At 29.8% G+C, this 6635-nt stretch overlaps 1 pseudogene; it reads right to left on the reverse strand.

The window, feature by feature from the left end:
* Positions 1 to 1492: 1492 nt before the first annotated feature.
* On the reverse strand, positions 1493 to 4680 carry LOC110663062 (polygalacturonase-like; annotated as a pseudogene).
* Positions 4681 to 6635: the final 1955 nt, after the last annotated feature.

The raw sequence follows: 6635 nt of genomic DNA on the forward strand, positions 1-6635 counted from the left end.
GTGCTAGGGAGTTCAGGGGGTAGTTTCAGCCATGAACTTCTCAAGGCAGTATGGATGAAAGCCGTGCCCAAAGTGAAAAAGATATTAGCTACCTCATAGAAGGAAGTACAGGTGGCTAGCCAGCCAAGTGCACTAATTCAATCTAGCCACTCCAATGGCAAAACTATTGCTCTTGCCCAAATTCTCAATAATACTAATTGAGTAACTCACCTAGAAGTTTATGCCATATCATTGATTCTTGATAGTGATTTTGAAAGTAAAGATGCAAACTCTAGGTTTAAAAATCTATTAATAGTGATTCAGAAAATTAGGGTCTTCATACAAAACTCTACATTAGTGTACCTTCATTTTTGGAATCACCATTCCCAAAGTGAAGATAGTCTCTTTCTTGCATGAAATATCTTGGTAGTGTGTGAATTTTTTTATGAATTCTTTTAATTTTTTATTATTAAAAATATTATTTTAATACCACATCAATGAACAATATCAACATTAGACAAAATATCATGGTTTGCTAACAGAGCATTAGCATAGGGTATTACTTTATCATAAAGTAAATCTCAGACATTGAAGTGTAAAATAGGTAAAAGCGTATGGTACTTTTTTATAATTTTTTTATTATTTTATATTTTATGTCAGTAGTTTTCTCTTCTATGTTAGCAACTTTCTTTTCCACGTCAACAACTTTTGATAGAGAGAAGACAGAAAGTCGTTGTTTGCTAACAGTGCGAAACCTTAGGGTATTACTTTGTCACAAAGTAAATAATAAACCCTAAAGTAAGAAAAAGTGAAATCACAGGGTACCTTTTTGTAATTTTTTTTAAAAACAAAATAGTAACAATGATGCATGCCAACATTAATTAAAAATGTATTAGGCATATTCAATATTATTTAATGGCCAATAAATTTTGATTTTAAGTGATATTAGAGTTGTTTCAATATTGAGAGGTTAACGAGCTTAAATTTTAATTAGAATTTAATTAAAAAAATTATATTGAATTCGTGTTTTTAATAGTGAGTTTTTCTTTCCTGTATATAAACGTTCAATTCAAAAATATTAAAAATAACAAAATAAAAAATTTATTAATTAATGAAAATTTTTAGACTTGAAGATCATTTTTTCTTTTCTTTTTTGCTAACTTTAATAATTTTCGATATGGTGGAAATGCAATGAAATTGTTTAAAAAATGTTATTAATAAATTTCATATTTATTTATATTACCAAATAAATCCTTAATATGTCCTTAAATTAGAGAGTTAGTGAAAATAATAACGCACAATGAAGAATAATTGAAATAAGTACAAAAACAATTAATTGAATATGAACAAAGAAATAATTAAAATAATGCACTTTCTATTAAATTAAAATATTAAATGAATTACACAAATGAATTTAAGTAATTCTCTAATTTTATATAATCTTCTACCCATCTACGAGAAAATTCAATTATTATATCCCACGAATTATAGATATAGTACATAAATCTTCTCTCTATAAACCATATGTGGCTAGGCTGCTTGCGGGCTGGACTTTCTCAGAAGATGTTCCCTCAGAATTATTTCATGATGCATTAGCTGGTTGATTGTTATAACTGAGATCTACATTTTCAAGTTCAATCTCAGTGCATGGATTGCTTTCATAGTAATCAAATCTCACTGCAACTTCAGTTGCTGATGTTCCATGGATGTTTTGGTACTTTACGTTACTAACTTTAACGCTAGAAGCCTGTTATATACCAAAGAAAAGAAAGCTAATTAAGAGATTTTCTCAATTGATTAGAATTAAAAGCAAATCACATCCACATCAAAATAATATCATCTTATAAGAAAACAAGAAAATCCTTCATAATGTTACCTTATGAGGGCAATTTTTGTGGTGAGGGCAGTAATTTTGATCGATAACAATTGGATTCTTGACATCCATCATAGTATCATATTGAAAGACAATGTTCTTAGCAAAACCAGTATTGCCCATGACTTAATTCTCACCCCATTTTGGGTTCCAGTGAATGTGACGGTCTTAACTGTCACATCAGGCTCATAAAATTGCTTGCCTAGACTCACAATGCTGAACCAAAACCACAAAAATTTCCCTAATTCAGTATAATTTTAACCTAAAAATACATAAGCACACATGTTTCTATACCTTATTCCATGGCCAGGTTCGCAAGCAATATTTTCAATTCAGAGATGTGAGGTACCAGGGCCAATAGATATATAGTTGATGGGCGATCCGTAAGTATATGGGTCATACCAAGAAATATAGTGATAAGTCAAGTATTGTTCCCACGAGGATTTGCCATTTGAGTACCAAACTATGAATGAAGTGATTATTTGGGCTAATGATTGATGAATAAATGGTAAATGTAAATGAGCAAAGTAAATTGATGAATCTAATTGAAATGGGTAAAGAGCAAGCAAATAAATTTTAAATCTAGATGCAATTGAACTAAATTAATAACGAGTAATTTAAATCAAAGTCTAATTATGATAAAAATGATTCCAGAGTTGGGGGTTTATGCATAAATTTTTTGGGATTTGTCTTGGGTATTCCAATTTTAAGGGAAAATAGAGTTTGAAAGTGATTGATTCTTAATTCTTTTGATATCTTTTTCAAGTAAACCAAAGTGCATTCTAAAATAACCAAACCTAATTTCGTATGATATTTTATTACTTAAAAACCCATTAAATTTTGTAACCAATCATTAATTTCTCTTAAAACCTTAGTTTATTTCTAAATTTAGGTAATTTTAAGTTCCAATCCTTGATTATCTATCAATGACCTTCATCTTTTGGTCCTTCAATCAAAGATTAACACAATACGCAATGGGTACCAATATTAGACAAGTAAATCAAGCACACAAGGAAGGAATCAAAACTTATATTTATATAAAATATGGAAATAACCAGTCTAAATCCACAAATTAATCTAAAACATATTTTCTAACTTTGAAATCCAGAGAGTGTACTCACTCATATTGGTATTTACAAGAGAAATTGATGAAAAAGTAAAAAAAAAAAACATGATAAGAGGACTAAAAATAGAAAAACCTAGGTAGAAGATCCCAAAACTCTAATTTCTAGAGCCTAGAGATGGTTGCTGTAGCTTCTCTTCCTCAGAAATGATGGTGTCCTGCTCCCTCTCTATATTTGTAAATTTTCTTTCCTTTTGTTTCTTATTGTTTCCTCTTGTTGCAAAAACTAGAAAAATGATCCTTTTATATGGTCCCAAAAGTTGCCCTAAAAATAAATGAGAGTCAAGGAGTGGATAGGAAATGAGGTGTAGAAATATCCAAGTCAGCAGAGTTATTCATGTTTTGGACAGTCTGCTTAGGGTACTGCTTACCCCAAGCAACTTCTTCAGCAATTTTTGGCCTGTGGTTGCACTATCTGCTTAAGGTTAAGTAGACCCTCAGCAAATCTCGGCAGGTTTAGAATAAAATGAGATTTTCTGCTCATGTTTGACTTTCAGCTTAACCTGTGTTGCACCTTAAGCACTGCTGCTTACCCTAAGTAGGATCTCAAGTAGTTCTCGGCAGGTTTTGGGATGAAAGCTTGAATGTATAAGATTTAAGCTATACTTGGCTTGCGACTTAAGGTTAAGCAATATAACATATTCTGAGCAGCATCATAAGCAAAGTCCCAAGCAAATTTCAGCTAACTTGATCTTTCAAGACTTGATTTCTTCAACTTTCCTCCATGCTTAGGGAACTCTAAATTTCTTCAAATCACTTCCTAATGCACTCATTGACCCTCAATTTTCCACAAAAACATATAAAAAACAACAAAATTATAAAAATCAAATATACAGTAACTAAAGTTAACAATTAAGCTAAAATAAAGCTAAAAACATAAAATATACTAAAAAATAAGGGCAAAATGGATGCAAAACTATCCTAAAATGCCTATATGAAATGAGTGCAACAATAGTCATCACCGATTCTGATTTCAGAGTTCAAGATTGTAACAGCACTTGACATTTGCACATGAATTACGTCTGTGTTTGGGCTTTTGCCAGGGGCAGAGACTCTAACTCCTTCCATTTTCACATTTTGATAGCCATGGATGACTATATGAAACATCTGGCTATTTAGTGACATTAATCCCTTGATAGCAATTTTGTTCGAAGCTAAAGCACAAGTTCTGCACTTACAAAGACCATAAAACTTTCATGCATGAGTTTATGTATTCTAAATTTGTTTTCAAAATTCTAAGGAAAGAATTGGGAAATGTACATACTGTTGCTCCACTGGGGCATTTCGTGCCACTGGCTTTATAATTCCACAAGCCAGTGCCTTGGCCATCAAGTATCTTACCAGAAATAGAAACCCCATGAACATTTTTAAACAAAAGCCAGTTTTTTGAGTTTCCAATAACATGGTAATTTGATGGAGCTACAAGTGTGCCATCTATACGTATTAAAAGAGCGTCATTAATGCATTTTCCACGAAAAATAATATTTCATAGCAAGAACTGCCCTGGCGGCACATACATGATGGCAGGCTTTGTAAAGCTACAGACTTATTTCCAAGCAGTAAGAAAGCCCTTGGTTGAGTCAATTCTACCATTTGGTTTGGCTCCATAATTTAACACATTGTGGGTTATTGAAGTTGCTAAAGAAGATGATGCAAGGAATACAATGATGAGTACAAAAACAAGTGGACTCATTTGGGGTGCCATTTTCTTGGTAACAAACTATGTGTCTATATACTTGAGTTGAAGAGAGAATTGGATTGGAGAAATACATGTGTGGTTGTGGGGTTGAAAGGATGTTGAAAAGCTGTATTTAGATTTTGATTGCAGAAAGGAAATTAACTTTTCTTAGACTTTCAAGAGCAAATTTTGCTTTTGATAAGTTTGGGTTATTTTTAGCAAATATTATGTACTCTTACTTGCAACTTAGATAGCTTGCATATATTATTCTCACTTTTTGTTTTAGATTTCATATCGATCATCCAACCACTAAAATAATTTATAGTTATTAATTTATTTATTTTTCACATATATAAAAACCTTCCAGAAATGAAAAGGCATCCTTGAGATGTTGCATATATATATATATATATATATATATATATTTCAATCTCTATGCATAGTGTTTGACATAAATAAATAAAATTAAAGAAAAGAAGTGTATGAAAATTAACAACATCATTAAACCAATGCTAATACATGAGAAAAACTTTTACAAACTTAGCACAACATATAAAGGAAAAATGCAGTTAGTATAGTTGCTTAAAATGGTTAATAGAACAAAAAGCATATATCTCTTCCTCCTGAAGCCACTGCCAACGTCAACCCTTGTTTTCTGGAACTACGTCAATCGCCATTTTATTACTTTCAACCACATGATTAACGCTTCCTCCAACTGTTCTCAATCTCTCCATCAACTGTTCCTATCACTCTCATATCCTCCGATTTCCCATAGACTTTAAAGGGTTTTCAAATATTGAGAGAAAAAAAAAAAAGAGAATGTAGGAAACTTTTCTGCCATATAAATCTTAAATTTGATAGCTGAAATTATTATTGATAGCATTTTTTAATGGGTTATCTATACATAATATAGGAAGATATCATAATTAAGTTGTAGGGATTTTTAGGGAATTTTTACTGTACAGGTGTACTGTACAATTTAAATTACTAGAAAAGGGTGTGAATCAACTAAATTATGAGAAGGGGTGATGTTGAAGTCAGGTTGTAGAAGACGCTAATCAAAATAGTGTGTGACCGAGAAAACGCTAATCAAAGTAGCATATGGGGAAAATAACTACCATTCAAACGGAAAAATAAAGAGACGCTATTTTCATTAGCATTTGGAAAACAAAATGCTAATGTAAATAGTATCTAGAGTTGAAAACGTAAATCAAAATGGCGGCCCAAGAAAAACGCTAATAATACTAGCATTTTTGCACCAAAACGCGAATCATAGTAGCATTGCACAAAACGCTATCATGAATAGCGTCCTTATTTGATATAATAATTTTGGCACCAAAACACCATTATGAATAGCATCCTTATTGGACCATGATAATAATTTATTTTTTTAACTAAAATTTACTTGATATTATTAAATGAGTAAAATATGTTTTTTTTTTTGTTTATAGATAAAAAATAATAATGTATAAAATATTTGAACCATGCTATTGGGAATTTTTTTGTTTTATTTTTGAAACATGTTAATTTTATATTTTTTAAAAATATATTAGTTTTATAGATTAAAAATATTAAAGTATAAAATTTTAACCGTATTTGTTAACGAAAATATATAATGTAATTTTTTTAAAGTATGTTAGTTTTATAAATTAAAAAAATATCAAAATATGAAATTTAAACTATATTTGTTAATGAAAATTTATATTGTAATTGTTTAAAAAAATATATTAATTTTATAGATTTAAAAATATTAAACTATAAAATTTTAGCCGTATTTATGTAAATGGAAAATTATATTGTATTTTTTTTAATAAAGTATGTTAGTTTGATAGATTAAAAAAATTAAATTAAAATATTTTCACCAGCATATTATAAAGCAAGAAGTGAAACTTATAGGTATAAAAAAAGGAAGATATAAAATAAGACAATTATGGAAATTAGCATAACATTTAAAACATGCAATATAAAACAAAATTAAAAGA

This window comes from Hevea brasiliensis, chromosome 2, assembly GCF_030052815.1.
Source record: "Hevea brasiliensis isolate MT/VB/25A 57/8 chromosome 2, ASM3005281v1, whole genome shotgun sequence".
In the NCBI taxonomy this organism is placed as follows: Eukaryota; Viridiplantae; Streptophyta; class Magnoliopsida; order Malpighiales; family Euphorbiaceae; genus Hevea; species Hevea brasiliensis.